Source organism: Cryptomeria japonica, unplaced genomic scaffold, assembly GCF_030272615.1.
Source record: "Cryptomeria japonica unplaced genomic scaffold, Sugi_1.0 HiC_scaffold_90, whole genome shotgun sequence".
Taxonomy (NCBI): domain Eukaryota; kingdom Viridiplantae; phylum Streptophyta; class Pinopsida; order Cupressales; family Cupressaceae; genus Cryptomeria; species Cryptomeria japonica.
In genome coordinates, this window is record NW_026728912.1 from 117,501 (window position 1) to 132,500 (window position 15,000).

The window sequence follows — 15,000 nt, forward strand, 5'->3', positions numbered from 1 at the left end:
AAGGGCTCAAGATGGCACCCGCGTTCCGTTTTTTTCACTATCTTTCAGAACGGAAATTTTAAAATCTCGTTTTTTTTTGCCTTTTCTGGAAATTAGTGAAGGCAGCGCATCAAAGGTGCGCAACGCTGGTGCGAACCTGGGAGCGCTCCGATGTGTGCTCCAAGGTGCGGCGTGCACGAAGTCGGACCCCGGTTTGCCCCGGGTGCGCACCTCGCGTGCACCTTGGTGCGCACACCTTGGCTGGGTTGCGCGCCCTGGTGGGCACCATGGTGCGCACCAAGGAGCGCTCCGAAGTGTGCTCCAAGGTGCGGCGTGCACGAAGTCGGAGCCCGGTTTGCCCCGGGTGCGCACCTCGCGTGCACCTTCGCCGCGGTGGGCACCATGGCGTGCACGAAGTCGGAGCCCGGTTTGCCCCGGGTGCGCACCTCGCGTGCACCTTCGCCGGGGTGGGCACCTTGGTGTGCAGACCTTGGCTGGGTTGCGCGCCCTGGTGGGCACCATGGTGCGCACCAAGGAGCGCTCCGAAGTGTGCTCCAAGGTGCGGCCTGCACGAAGTCGGAGCCCGGTTTGCCCCGGGTGTGCACCTCGGGTGGGCACCTTGGTGCGCATGCCTTGCCTGGGCTGCGCACCAGGGCGGGCTCAAGATGGCACCCGCGTTCCTTTTTTTTCACTATCTTTCAAAACGGAAATTTTAAAATCTCATTTTTTTTTGCCTTTTTCTGGAAATTAGTGAAGGCAGCGCATCAAAGGTGCGCACCTCGCTGCCCACCACGGTGCGCAACGCCGGTGGGCACCCGGGAGTGCTTCGAAGTGTGCTCCAAGGTGCTGCGTGCACGTTGTCGGAGCCCGGTTTGCCCCGGGTGCGCACCTCGCGTGCACCTTCGTCGGGGTGGGCACCTTGGCTGGGTTTGCCCCGGCTGCGCTCCGAAGCGGGGTTATTGGAGCGCCGCCTCTTTTTTTGTCGGAGCGTTTGGTGGGGTTTCTCGCATTGGCTCTTCCGAGGCCCGGTTGCCACCCTGGCGCGCACGAAGTCGGAAGTAGGGTTAATTGCCCGGGTGCGCACCTTTGCCAGGGTGGGCACCTTACCTGGGCTACGCACCAGGGCGGGCTCAAGATGGCACGCGCGTTCCGTTTTTTTCACTATCTTTCAAAACGGAAATTTTAAAATCTCCTTTTTTTTTTGCCTTTTCTGGAAATTAGTGAAGGCAGCGCATCAAAGGTGCGCACCTCGCTGCCCACCTTGGTGTGCTCTGAGGTGCGCACCCGGGAGCGCTACGAAGTGTGCTCCAAGGTGCGGCGTGCACGTTGTCGGAGCCCGGTTTGCCCCGGGTGCGCACCTCGCCTGCACCTTGGCCGGGGTGGGCACCTTGGCTGGGTTTGCCCAGGGTGCGCTCCGAAGCGGGGTTACTGGAGCGCCCCCTCTTTTTTTGTCAGAGCGTTTGGTGGGGTTTCTCGCATTGGCTCTTCCCAGGCCCGGTTGTTGGGTGCGCTCCCACCCTGGCGCGCGCGAAGTTGGAAGTTGGGTTAATTGCCCGGGCGCGCACCTTCGCCAGGGTGGGCACCTTGGTGCGCACACCTTGGCTGGGCTGCGCACCAGGGCGGGCTCAAGATGGCACCAGCATTCCCTTTTTCTCACTATCTTTCAAAACGGAAATTTTAAAATCTCGTTTTTTTTTTGCCTTTTATGGAAATTAGTGAAGGCATCGCATCAAAGGTGCGCACCTCGCTGCCCACCTTGGTGTGCTCCGAGGTGCCCACCACGGTGCGCAACGCCGGTGCGAACCCGGGAGCGCCCCGATGTGTGCTCCAAGGTGCGGCGTGCACGAAGTCGGACCCCGGTTTGCCCCGGGTGCGCACCTCGCGTGCACCTTGGTGCGCACACCTTGGCTGGGTTGCGCGGCCTGGTGGGCACCATGGTGCGCACCAAGGAGCGCTCCGAAGTGTGCTCCAAGGTGCGGCGTGCACGAAGTCGGAGCCCGGTTTGCCCCGGGTACGCACCTCGCGTGCACCTTCGCCGGGGTGGGCACCTCGGCTGGGTTGCGCGCCCTGGTGCGCACCAAGGAGCGCTCCGAAGTGTGCTCCAAGGTGCGGCGTGCACGAAGTCGGAGCCCGGTTTGCCCCGGGTGCGCACCTTCGCCGCGGTGCGCACCATGGCGTGCACGAAGTCGGAGCCCGGTTTGCCCCGGGTGCGCACCTCGCGTGCACCTTCGGCGGGGTTGCGCGCCCTGGTGCGCACCAAGGAGCGCTCCGAAGTGTGCTCCAAGGTGCGGCGTGCACGAAGTCGGAGCCCGGTTTGCCCCGGGTGCGCACCTCGCGTGCACCTTCGCCGCGGTGGGCACCATGGCGTGCACGAAGTCGGAGCCCGGTTTGCCCCGGGTGCGCACCTCGCGTGCACCTTCGCCGGGGTGGGCACCTCGGCTGGGTTGCGCGCCCTGGTGCGCACCAAGGAGCGCTCCGAAGTGTGCTCCAAGGTGCGGCGTGCACGAAGTCGGAGCCCGGTTTGCCCCGGGTGCGCACCTCGCGTGCACCTTCGCCAGGGTGGGCACCTCGGTGCGCACACCTTCTCAATGTTTTCTTGCCTTTTCTGGAAATTGGTGAAGGCAGCGCATCAAAGGTGCGCACCTCGGTGTGCTCCGAGGTGCGAACCCGAGAGCGCTCCGAGGTGCCCACGAAGTCGAAAGTCGGGTTAATTGCATTGTTTTCCCCGGGTGCGCTCCGAGGTGCGCAACATCGGCGCGCACCAAGGAGGGCTCCGAAGTGTGCTCCAAGGTGCGCACGATGGCGTGCACCTCTGGTGCGCACGATTCGGAGCTCGGTTTGACCGGGGTGCGCACACCTTGGCTGGGTTGCGCACCTTTTGTGCGCTCCAAGGTGCGCACGAAGTCGGAGCTCGGTTTGCCCCGGGTGCGCACCTTCGCCAGGGTGCGCACCTTGATGCGCACGCCTTGGCTGGGCTGCGCACCTTGGTGGGCGCCATGGTGCGCACCTTTCGTGCGCTCCAAGGTGCGCACGAAGTCGGAGCTCGGTTTGCCCCGGGTGCGCACCTTGGTGGGCGCCATGGTGCACTCCGAGGTGCCCAAGATTGGTGCGCACCAAGGAGCGCTCCGAAGTGCGCTCCAAGGTGCGCGCGAAGTCGAAAGTTGGGTTAATTGTCCGGTTTGCCTCGGGTGCGCACCTTGCGTGCACCTTCGCCAGGGTGGGCGCCTTGGTGCGCACACCTTGGCTGGGCTGCGCACACCTTGGCACCCGCGTTTCCTTCATTTTAAATTTTTTTTTTTTACAATCTCTCAAGTGGGAAATTCTATAATCTCAACTTTTTTTGCCTTTTCAGGAAACTTTTGAATGGAGCGCATCATTGGTGCGCTCCGAAGTGTGCTCCAAAGCTCTCTCCAGCTGCGTGCACCTGCCCCGGCCGCGCACCCGGCCCCGCCCAGCTTCGCTCACCTGTCCCGGGCGTCTGGTGCGGAACCTTAGAGTAAGAAACATCACCGTGCACCTTGGCCAACGTGCGCGACTCGACCGAGCGCGCACTGGCCGAGGTGCACACCGATTTCACCTGGGTGCGCGCGCAGCACCTCGGGCGCACCGGGGTGCGCGCACAACGCCCGGGTTGCACCGTGGCCTGTGTGCTCGGGGCGCCTCGGGTGCGCGCTCGGTGTCGCCCCCGCGCGCGCGGTAGTGCGGGCAGCGCACCCCGGCCCGGCCCGGCCCCGACGAGAACGCAAACGGGCAAAAGGTTTATTCAAATAGCATTGCGACGCCCGGCGAAAAACTAAAAAAGGGTGCAACACCGGGACTTCCCGGGAGGTCACCCATCCCAGTACTACTCCGGCCCAAGCGCGCTTAACTGCGGAGTTCTGATGGGATCCGGTGCACTAACGCTGGTATGATCGCACCCGTTATGAGCTTGTCGCAGTGTGTACTTAGCAAACCGCGACCCACGTGCGAATCCACCCCGGCCACCCACCCCCGTCGAGGTGCACACCCTCCCTCGCGAAGTGCGCCCCGTTCGCCAAGTGTGAGCCCTGCCCGGGTGCGCGCACCTTGCTAGGGCGTCGGGTGTGCACCCGGCCCGGCCTACGTGCGTGCACCTGGAGGGGGCGTCGTGTGCGTGCAGTGTCCCGTCTGCAACGCGGTGCCCACACACCACCTCGGGCGCAACGACCTGCGCTCACATGTGGGCCGAGTGCACCTTGGTGCATGTTCGGGGCGCCTCGGGTGCACGCTCGATCTTGCCCTGGTGCACCAAGGCGCTCGGTTTGCCCCGGGTGCGCACTTGGTGCAAGGTGGGCACCCAAAATAGGGATCAAGCACCAAAACACAAGTTTCGGGATGCAAAATGGGACCCAAGGACCACAAATGCGTTCCAAGACCCATGATGGGTCCACGAGAACAAAAATGTGTTCCGAGACTTAATAAACAAATATTGGGTTTTAGGAGAAGAAACATGCTCTGATGCCCAAAACGAGAATCGACCCCGAAAAGGCCACAGGCCAAAAGTGGGATGCGAGACAAAAAAAAATGGGACCCGAGGACCAAAATTGGGTTCCCAGGTCGAAGACAGGGCAACCGGACAAGAAACGACCTCTAAGGCTCGAAATGAGTCCCGACGACTAAAACTTGACAAGAAGCACCCATCAGGCACCCAACTCGACACCCATGGGATGCCGACCCACCCGGGCTTCCACCTAGCACACCTTGGCACCCACCCACCCTCGCACCCAACCTCGCACCCAACTTAGCACCTTTGAACCCACATTGGCACTCACCCTGACCCTGGCACCTTGGAACCCACATTGGCACTCACCTTGACCCTGGCACCCACCTTTGCACTCACCTTGGGACCCACCCTGGCTCCCACCTCGGCACCCACCCAGACACCCACCTTGGTTCCTTGGCACCCACCTTGGATCCTTGGCACCCACCCCGACACCCACCTTGGCACGCAACTTGGCTACTTGCCACCCACCTTGGCTCCTTGACGCCCACCCCGACAACCACCCCGTGACCTACCCTGGCTAGGGTTGGTGCACACCCACCCTGGTGCCCACCTTGGCACCCACCCTATGACCCACCTTGGCACGCACCTTAGTACCCACCCCGTTACCCACCCTAGGACCCACCCCGTGACCCACCTTGGCCAGGGTGGGTGCACCCACCCTGGTGCCCACCTTGGCACCCACCCATCCTAGCACCCAGCCTGTGACCGGGCTTGGAACCCAACCTTGCACCCGCACCCGTCTTGGCCAGTGTGGGTGCGCACCCATCCTGGCACCCACGTTGTGACACACCCTTTAACCCACGCACCCTAGCACCCACGTTGGCACCCACCTTGGAACCCAACCTAGCAACTTGGCACCCACCCCGTGACCCACCTTGGCATCCACCATAGCAGTCGCCGACTTGGCACCCACCTCGGCACCCACCTTGACACTTGTGGACCCACCTTGCCACTCACCCTAGCATCGACCCATCCTAGCACCCACCCTGGCACCTTTGCACCCTAGCACTCACCCATCCTAGCACCTAACCTGTGACCCACCTTGACACTCACCCTCGCACCCACCTTGGAACCCAACCTAGCACCCACCCACCCTGACACCAACCCTAGCACCTACCCACCCTTGCACCCACCCTGTGACCCATCTTGGCACCCACCCATCCTACCACTCAACCTATCACCCACCTTCTCACCCACCTTGGCATCCACCTTAGCACCCACCCACACTGGCACCTTGGCACCCACCTCGGGCAAGGTGGGTGCACACCCACCCTGGCACCCAATTTAGAACCCACCGAGCATGTTACCCACCTTGGCACCCACATTGCAGCCCACCCTAGTACCCACCCTATGACCCACATTGGCATCCACACCCTAGCACCCAGGCACCTCGACACCCGCCTTGACACCCACCCTAGCACTGAACCTGTGACCCACCTTGGAACTCACCCTAGAACCCACCCACCCTGTGAACCACCTTGGCATCCACCTTAGCACCCACCCACCTTGGCACCCACTCTAGCACTCACCCATCCTAACACCCAACTTGTTACCCACCTTGGCACCCGCCCTCGCGTCCACCTTGAAACCCACCCTAGCACCCACCCACGCAGGAGCCCACCTTGGCACCCAACCTAACACCCACGCATCCTGGCACCCAACTTGTGACCCACCTTGGAACCCACCCTAGTACCCACCTTTGAACCCACTATATCACCAACCCACCTTGGCACCCACCCTATGACCCTCTTTGGAATCCACCCTAGCACGCACCCACCCTGGCACCCACCATGGAGCGCACCCTAGCACCCACCCACCTCGGCACGCACCTCAACACCCACCTTGGTGTGCGCACTGCGCCAACCTCTCAAAGACCCTATGTGGTGCGCTCCAAAGTGTACACCTTTGGTGCGCTCCAAGGTGCGCACCTTTGGTGCACACCGAGGTGCACACCAAAGTGTGCACCGAGGTGAGCACCAAAGTGCACTCCAGGGTGCACACCAAGGCGTGCACCTTTGGTGCGGTCAATGCAAACGAATTCGGAAGTTGGGGTCGATGTCCTAATCGCTGCTGCAGACTACACGTATGAGAATCGGACAAATAGCTTTATATAGGGGAGGTGTTGCGTTTGATGGGTCGACTCCCCTGGTTGTGTGCACTGCACCAACTTCAAAGACCCTGTCTTGTTTAAGAAGTCAAAAGTTGGGGTGGATGTCCTAATCATTGCTGCAGTCTACGCATGTATGAGAATCAGACAAATAGCTTATATAGGGGAGGTGTTGCATTCGGTGGGTTGACTCCCCTGGTTGTGCGCACTGCGCCAACCTCAAAGACCCCGCATAGCAGAAGAAGTCGGAAGTCGGATTTTGGTGAGCACCAAGGCGTGCACCTTTGGTGCGGTCAACGCAGACGAATTCAGAAGTTGGGGTGGATGTCCTAATCGTTGTTGCAGGCTACACATGTATGAGAATCAGACAAATAGCTTATATAGGGGAGGTGTTGGGTTTGATGGGTCAACTCCCTTGGTTGTGCGCATTACGCCAACCTCAAAGACCTTGTTTTCGTTAAGAAGTCAAAAGTTGGGGTCAATGTCCTAATGGCTCCTGCAGGCTACACATGTATGAGAATCGGACAAATAGCTTATATAGGGGAGGTGTTGGGTTTGATGGGTCGACTCCCCTGGTTGTGCGCATTACGTCAACCTCAAAGACCTTGTTTTCGTTAAGAAGTCAAAAGTTGGGGTCGATGTCCTAATTGCTCCTGTAGACTACACATGTATGAGAATCAGACAAATAGCTTATATAGGGGAGGTGTTGGGTTTGATGGGTTGACTCCCCTAGTTGTTCGCATTACACCAACCTCAAAGACCTTGTTTTCGTTTAGAAGCCGAAAGTTGGGGTCGATGTCCTAATTGCTCCTGCAGGCTACGCATGTATGAGAATCAGACAAATAGCTTATATAGGGGAGGTGTTGGGTTTGATGGGTCGACTCCCCTGGTTGTGCGCATTGCGCCAACCTCAAAGACCCTGCATTGCGGATGAAGTCGAAAGTCAGAGTTTGGTGTGCTACAAGGTGTGGTCGAAGGTGCTCACCTAGGTGTGCACCTTTGGAGCACAGGAAAAGTGCCCTCCAAAAGTGCGCACCTTTGGAGTGCACAAAAGTGCCCTCCAAAAGTGCGCACCTTTGGAGCGCAGAAAAGTGCCCTCCAAAAAGTGCCCTCCAAAAGTGCGCACCTTTGGAGCGCAGAAAAGTGCCCTCCAAAAAGTGCCCTCCAAAAGTGCGCACCTTTGGAGCGCAGAAAAGTGCCCTCCAAAAAGTGCCCTCCAAAAGTGCGCACCTTTGGAGCGCAGAAAAGTGCCCTCCAAAAGTGCGCACCTTTGGAGCGCAGAAAAGTGCCCTCCAAAAAGTGCCCTCCAAAAGTGCGCACCTTTGGAGCGCAGAAAAGTGCCCTCCAAAAAGTGCCCTCCAAAAGTGCGCACCTTTGGAGCGCAGAAAAGTGCCCTCCAAAAAGTGCCCTCCAAAAGTGCGCACCTTTGGAGCGCAGAAAAGTGCCCTCCAAAAAGTGCCCTCCAAAAGTGCGCACCTTTGGAGCGCAGAAAAGTGCCCTCCAAAAAGTGCCCTCCAAAAGTGCGCACCTTTGGAGCGCAGAAAAGTGCCCTCCAAAAGTGCGCACCTTTGGAGCGCACAAAAGTGCCCTCCAAAAGTGCGCACTTTTGGTGCGCACCAAGGCGCTGGTTCGGTCGTTGCAGGCGAGTTCGGAAGTTGGGGTCGATGTCCTGAGCGGAGGTGCAAACTACACAGGTGTCGGAATCGGACAAATAGCTTATATAGGGGAGGTGTATGCTTCGATGGGTCGACTCCCCAGGTTGAGCGCACCGCGCCAACCTCAAAGACCCTACGGTATGGATGAAGTCGGAAGTTGGGTCCGATGACCAATTCGATTAGTAGGTATGCTCATGAGGTCGGAATTTGGGTCCGATGACCTGCCATGTGCAGGAAGGCGAATGTTGACACTGTGCGTTGCAAGGTGCACACCAAGGCGCTGGTGCGGTCTTTTTAGTCGAGTTCGGAAGTTGGGGTCGATGTCCTGATCGGAGGTGCAAGCTACACAGGTGTGGGAATCGGACAAATAGCTTATATAGGGGAGGTGTATGCTTCGTTGGGTCGACTCCCCGGGTTGAGCGCACCGCGCCAACCTCAAAGACCCTACGGTATGGATGAAGTCGGAAGTTGGGTCCGATGACCGATTCGATATGTAGGCATACTCGCGAGGTCGGAATTTGGGTCCGATGACCTGCCACGTGCAGGAAGGCGAATGTTGGCACTGTGCGTTGCAAGGTGCGCACCAAGGCGCTGGTTCGGTCGTTGGAGGCGAGTTCGGAAGTTGGGGTCGATGTCTTGATCGGAGGTGCAAACTACACAGGTGTGGGAATCGGACAAATAGCTTATATAGGGGAGGTGTATGCTTCGTTGGGTCGACTCCCCGGGTTGAGCGCACCGCGCCAACCTCAAAGACCCTACGGTATGGATGAAGTCGGAAGTTGGGTCCGATGACCGATTCGATATGTAGGCATACTCGCGAGGTCGGAATTTGGGTCCGATGACCTGCCATGTGCAGGAAGGCGAATGTTGGGACTGTGCGTCGCAAGGTGCGCACCAAGGCGCTGGTGCCGTCGTTGCAGTCGAGTTCGGAAGTTGGGGTCGATGTCCTGGTCAGAGGTGCAAACTACACAGGTGTGGGAATCGGACAAATAGCTTATATAGGGGAGGTGTATGCTTCGATGGGTCGACTCCCTGGGTTGAGCGCACCGCGCCAACCTCAAAGACCCTACAGTATGGATGAAGTCGGAAGTTGGGTCCGATGACCGATTCGATACGTAGGCATATTGGCGAGGTCTGAATTTGTGTCCGATGACCTGCCATGCGCAGGAAGGCGGAATTTGGGTCCGATGACCGAGTTGATGGCGTGCCATGCGCAGAAAGGCGGAATTTGGGTCCGATGACCGAGTTGATGTTGATGGCCCGCCATGCACAGGAAGGCGGAATTTGGGTCCGATGACCGATTTGAAGGCGTGCCATACGCAAAAAGGCGGAGTTTGGGTCCGATGACCGAGTTGATATTGATGGCCCGCCATGCGCAGGAAGGCGGAATTTGGGTCCGATGACCTGACATACGCATGGAGTCCGACTCGGGGGCCGATGTTCGATTCGATGACTTGCATTGTGGGTAAAGTCGGAAGTTGTGGTCTTTGACCCGATTCGATGACCAGACTTCGGCTGCTTGAGAATCGGACAAATAACTTATATAGGGGAGGTAGTGTTCTCGAGCATCCTCCCCCCGTGCCCGTTTATGTCGATTGATGCTGGTGCTCGACTGGTTGGAGCGCTCGGATGCAAAAATCTTGCACCAGGATTTATCGATTGTGATGGACACGGCAAGTCTCCTGATTGCTATGCAGGAGCTCATCGTGAATCTCTATGCGGCCTTGGTATGGACTCGACCTGCGGAATGGTTCGGCAATGGTAGTCGCTCCAACACGTCCTTGCAATGGCCACAGAGGTGATTCGACTAGAGCTCCAGTCTAGCTTTTGGGTTGCTTGGCGGACTGGTATAGCCGCGATCGAGTTCCGGCCATGAACGTTTTAGATAGCTCTTGGGCTTTCTGGGACGGAAGTCGGAAGTTTGGGCTGTTGTCCGATTTGATGACCATTCTTCGGATGTGTGAGAATCGGACAAATAACTTATATAGGGGACTGTGTTGTCTCACGCAGCCCCCTCCGTGCCCCTCTATCTCGACCGATGTTGGTGCTTGAAAGGGTTGGGATCGCTCGGATTTATAAACGTGCACCACCATTTGTCGAGTGTGAGGGACGCGGCAGGTCTCCTAAATGCTATGCGGGCGCTCTCTGAGAATCTCTATCCGGCCTCGACACAGACTAGTCTTGCTGAATGGTTTGGCACTGGTAGTCGATCCAACACGTCGTTGTTGTGGCCGCCTAGGCGATTCGATTCGAGCCCCCGTCTAGCTTTTGGGTTGCTTGGCGGATTTTGCCCTATCCGCAAGTGAGCTCGGTCCCTAAACGTTCGAGAAACCCGATTGCTATGCGCCGACTCTCTTTCTTGCGAGCCTCCATCTAGCTTTTGGGTCTCTACGGAACGGAAGTCGGAATCTGGGACCGTTGTTTGATTCGACGAGGCAGACTACGGTTGTGCGAGAATCGGACAAATAACTTATATAGGGGAGGTGTTGACTGGAGCATTCTCCCCCGTGCCCCTCTAACTCGACCAATGCTGGCGCTCGAACGGTGGTAGCGCTCGGATTTTCATTGAGCGCCAGCATTGGTCGATTTAGAGGGGCATGCGAGATTCCCGAATGCTATGCGAGGGCTCTAACGGAAATGTCTATTGGTTTCGGTATGGATGCAATTGCGAGTGGTTCGGCAAAGGTAGTCGTTCCGATGCGTCCATGTCGTGGCCAAATCGATAATTCGATTTGAGCCCTCGTATAGCATTTGGGTCTCTCGATGTGATTCCGCATTCCAGTCCCTTTGGGCACTGCTTGAGCCGCATCCCAGGGGGTTCCCTTCCCAATAATCTGCCTCGCAACCCGATTGCTATGCGGTGAGGCTCCTCGGCCGCCTCGGAACTATCTGTGTATCAGACGCATCGCGGGATAAGGGGTTGGCAACGGTAGTCGCCCCAAGCGCGTCCGATGCTTGGACCATTCCGAGGCGGCCCTGAAGCCTCTTCCGTCTAGCCGTTGGGTCCTTCTCGCCGCATCCCTCGCCTCGCACCCCGATTGCTATGCGGTGAGGCTCCTCGGCCGCCTCGGAACTATCTGTGTATCGGACGCGTCGCGGGATAAGGGGTTGTCACTGGTAGTCGCCCCAAGCGCGTCCGATGCTTGGACCATTCCGAGGCGGCCCTGAAGCCTCTTCCGTCTAGCCGTTGGGTCCTTCTCGCCGCATCCCTCGCCTCGCACCCCGATTGCTATGCGGTGAGGCTCCTCGGCCGCCTCGGAACTATCTGTGTATCGGACGCGTCGCGGGATAAGGGGTTGTCATTGGTAGTCTCCCCAAGCGCGTCCGATGCTTGGACCATTCCGAGGCGGCCCTGAAGCCTCTTCCGTCTAGCCGTTGGGTCCTTCTCGCCGCATCCCTCGCCTCGCACCCCGATTGCTATGCGGTGAGGCTCCTCGGCCGCCTTGGAACTATCTGTGTATCGGACGCGTCGCGGGATAAGGGGTTGTCACTGGTAGTCGCCCCAAGCGCGTCCGATGCTTAGACCATTCCGAGGCGGACCCGAAGCCTCTTCCGTCTAGCCGTTGGGTCCTTCTCGCCGCATCCTTCGCCTCGCACCCCGATTGCTATGCGGTGAGGCTCCTCGGCCGCCTCGGAACTATCTGTGTATCGGACGCGTCGCGGGATAAGGGGTTGTCACTGGTAGTCGCCCCAAGCGCGTCCGATGCTTGGACCATTCCGAGGCGGACCCGAAGCCTCTTCCGTCTAGCCGTTGGGTCCTTCTCGCCGCATCCCTCGCCTCGCACCCCGATTGCTATGCGGTGAGGCTCCTCGGCCGCCTTGGAACTATCTGTGTATCGGACGCGTCGCGGGATAAGGGGTTGTCACTGGTAGTCGCCCCAAGCGCGTCCGATGCTTGGACCATTCCGAGGCGGACCCGAAGCCTCTTCCGTCTAGCCGTTGGGTCCTTCTCGCCGCATCCCTCGCCTCGCACCCCGATTGCTATGCGGTGAGGCTCCTCGGCCGCCTTGGAACTATCTGTGTATCGGACGCGTCGCGGGATAAGGGGTTGTCACTGGTAGTCGCCCCAAGCGCGTCCGATGCTTGGACCATTCCGAGGCGGACCCGAAGCCTCTTCCGTCTAGCCGTTGGGTCCTTCTCGCCGCATCCCTCGCCTCGCACCCCGATTGCTATGCGGTGAGGCTCCTCGGCCGCCTTGGAACTATCTGTGTATCGGACGCGTCGCGGGATAAGGGGTTGTCACTGGTAGTCGCCCCAAGCGCGTCCGATGCTTGGACCATTCCGAGGCGGCCCCGAAGCCTCTTCCGTGTAGCCGTTGGGTCCTTCTCGCCGCATCCCTCGCCTCGCACCCCGATTGCTATGCGGTGAGGCTCCTCGGCCGCCTTGGAACTATCTGTGTATCGGACGCGTCGCGGGATAAGGGGTTGTCACTGGTAGTCGCCCCAAGCGCGTCCGATGCTTGGACCATTCCGAGGCGGCCCCGAAGCCTCTTCCGTGTAGCCGTTGGGTCCTTCTCGCCGCATCCCTCGCCTCGCACCCCGATTGCTATGCGGTGAGGCTCCTCGGCCGCCTTGGAACTATCTGTGTATCGGACGCGTCGCGGGATAAGGGGTTGTCACTGGTAGTCGCCCCAAGCGCGTCCGATGCTTGGACCATTCCGAGGCGGACCTGAAGCCTCTTCCCTCTAGCCGTTGGGGCTTTCTCGCCGCATCCCTCGCCTCGCACCCTGATTGCTATGCTGTGAGGCTCCTCGGCCGCCTTGGAACTATCTGTGTATCGGACGCATCGCGGGATAAGGGGTTGGCAGTGGTAGTCGCCCCAAGCGCATCCGATGCTTGGACCATTCCGAGGCGGCCCTGCAGCCTCTTCCGTCTAGCCGTTGGGGCCATCTCGCTGCATCCCCCACCTCGCACCACGATTGCTATGCGGTGAGGCTCCTTGGCCGCCTCGGAACTATCTGTGTATCGGACGCATCGCGGGATAAGGGGTTGTCACTGGTAGTCGCCCCAAGCGCGTCCGATGCTTGGACTATTCCGAGGCGGCCCTGCAGCCTCTTCTGTCTAGCCGTTGGGGCCATCTCGCTGCATCCCCCACCTCCTCGGCCGCCTCGGAACTATCTGTGTATCGGACGCATCGCGGGATAAGGGGTTGGCAGTGGTAGTCGCCCCAAGCGCGTCCGATGCTTGGACTATTCCGAGGCAGCCCTGCAGCCTCTTCCGTCTAGCCTTTGGGGCCATCTCGCCGCATCCCTCGCCTCGCACCCCGATTGCTATGCGGTGAGGCTCCTCGGCCGCCTGGGAACTATCTTCGTATCGGACGCATCGCGGGATAAGGGGTTGTCACTGGTAGTCGCCCCAAGCGCGTCCGATGCTTGGACTATTCCGAGGCGGCCCTGTGGCCTCTTCCGTCTAGCCGTTGGGGCCATCTCGCCGCATCCCCCACCTCGCACCCCGATTGCTATGCGGTGAGGCTCTTCGGCCGCCTTGGAACTATCTTCGTATCGGACGCATTGCGGGATAAGGGGTTGTCACTGGTAGTGGCCCCAAGCGCGTCCGATGCTTGGACTATTCCGAGGCGGCCCTGCAGCCTCTTCCGTCTAGCCGTTGGGGCCATCTCGCCGCATCCCCCACCTCGCACCCCGATTGCTATGCGGTGAGGCTCCTCGGCCGCCTTGGAACTATCTTCGTATCGGACGCATCGCGGGATAAGGGGTTGTCACTGGTAGTCGCCCCAAGCGCGTCCGATGCTTGGACTATTCCGACGCGGCCCTGTGGCCTCTTCCGTCTAGCCGTTGGGGCCATCTCGCCGCATCCCCCACCTCGCACCCCGATTGCTATGCGGTGAGGCTCCTCGGCCGCCTTGGAACCATCTTCGTATCGGACGCATCGCGGGATAGGGGGCTGTCACTGGTAGTTGCCCCAAGCGTGTCCGATGCTTGGACCATTCCTAGGCGGCCCTGAAGCCTCTTCCGTCTAGCCGTTGGGGCCTTCCCGCCCCATCCCTCGCCTCGCACCCCCGATTGCTATGCGGTGAGGCTCCTCGGCCGCCTTGGAACCATCTGTGTATCGGACGCATCGCGGGATAAGGGGTTGGCACTGGCAGTCGCCCCAAGCGCGTCCGATGCTTGGACCATTCCGAGGTGGCCCTGAAGCCTCTTCCGTCTAGCCGTTGGGGCCTTCCCGCCCCATCCCTCGCCTCGCACCCCGATTGATATGCGGTGAGGCTCCTCGGCCGCCTTGGAACTATCTGTGTATCGGACGCATCGCGGGATAAGGGGTTGGCACTGGTAGTCGTCCCAATCGCATCCGATGCTTGGACCATTCCGAGGCGGCCCTGCAGCCTCTTCCGTTTAGCCGTCGGGGCCTTCCCGCCGCATCCCTCGCCTCGCATCCCGATTCCTATGCGGTGAGTCTTCTCGGCCGCCGCGGAACTATACCTGTTATTGCTACTGCATCCTTCGGCTGGTAACCTCCTCTGCCGCCTTGGAACGTTCTCTTTGTCGGACGCGTCGCGGGATAAGGGGTTGGCACTGGTAGTCGCCCCAAGCGCGCCCGATGCATAGACCGCTCCGAGTCGACCTTGCTTTCAGCCTCTCACATGCATAGACCTCTCTGAGTCGACCCTGCAGCCTCTCACGTTTAGCCTTTGGAATCTCGCCTCACAACATGATTGCTATCCTTGATGCATCCCTTGCCTCGAGCCCTGATTGCTTTCTTGGCTGCATCCCTCCTCTCCTC

The 15,000-nt window shown here is 59.7% G+C and overlaps 1 non-coding gene across 1 annotated transcript; it reads right to left on the reverse strand.

Annotated features, from left to right (window-relative positions):
• Positions 1–3,779: 3,779 nt before the first annotated feature.
• On the reverse strand, positions 3,780–3,898 carry LOC131864726 (5S ribosomal RNA). The gene has a single exon (XR_009363490.1). It is a non-coding gene; the product is annotated as a 5S ribosomal RNA (ribosomal RNA).
• Between the last annotated feature and the right edge of the window lie 11,102 nt (positions 3,899–15,000).